Below are 757 nucleotides of genomic sequence, written 5' to 3'. Positions count from 1 at the left end.
CTGAATCATGCGGAGACGCCAAGCCCTCTAAGAAGCGCACGGCGTCGAAGTCTCCACTCCGCGAGGATATAGAGACTGGGTACTCTCGAAGCCTCTTCGGTGCCTCTGCTAAAGAGGAAGAGGAGGGTGCCATCCCTGAGATCACGAACGATCTCGTCCAGGTGCAGGAGGACTTCCAAGCTGCCCAGCGCATGCGTGGAGGTCCGGTGGCGACTGTAACGGAGTTAGACGCAAGTGGCTACATGTAGCCACTTGGTTACAAACCAGCGGTAACGTTTGGCAGACTATTGGTCTGCATGCATTTTAGACATTCATTGGTTGAAAGTCAATATCTTCAACCAATTAGAATTGTATGTCATTTGTTGGCAAATACCTTTCATTTAGAATATTAGATTGGGAGGAAAACCGAAGCAAAACAAATAAACAGATTTCAAGTTTACCGGAAATCGGCTTTGCTTTTCTATAAAACTTTACTTTCTGGACGAAAGTATAGTTAATCTAAGTGAAACGAATCTTACGCTTTCTCATACACGTGCGCTAACGTGTAAGCCGGCCCATTACACCTGGTAGCACTTTGTAGTCCGTCCAACGACCTACTAACTGACGACTTCGTATGGAATACGAACACGGGGCGGAGAACCAGCCCATGGACAGTAATCCGTCCATGCTTAGCCCAAGTGCTTCTGCCACACACATTACAGACTACCCCCATCTGGCGGAACCAGAGTGGGAAGCTCTCCAAAGACTGTCAAGAGTG

Source organism: Phytophthora infestans, genomic scaffold (genome assembly GCF_000142945.1).
Source record: "Phytophthora infestans T30-4 supercont1.47 genomic scaffold, whole genome shotgun sequence".
NCBI classification, from domain to species: Eukaryota; Oomycota; class Peronosporomycetes; order Peronosporales; family Peronosporaceae; genus Phytophthora; species Phytophthora infestans.
Note: the sequence above shows the minus strand (reverse complement) of the source record.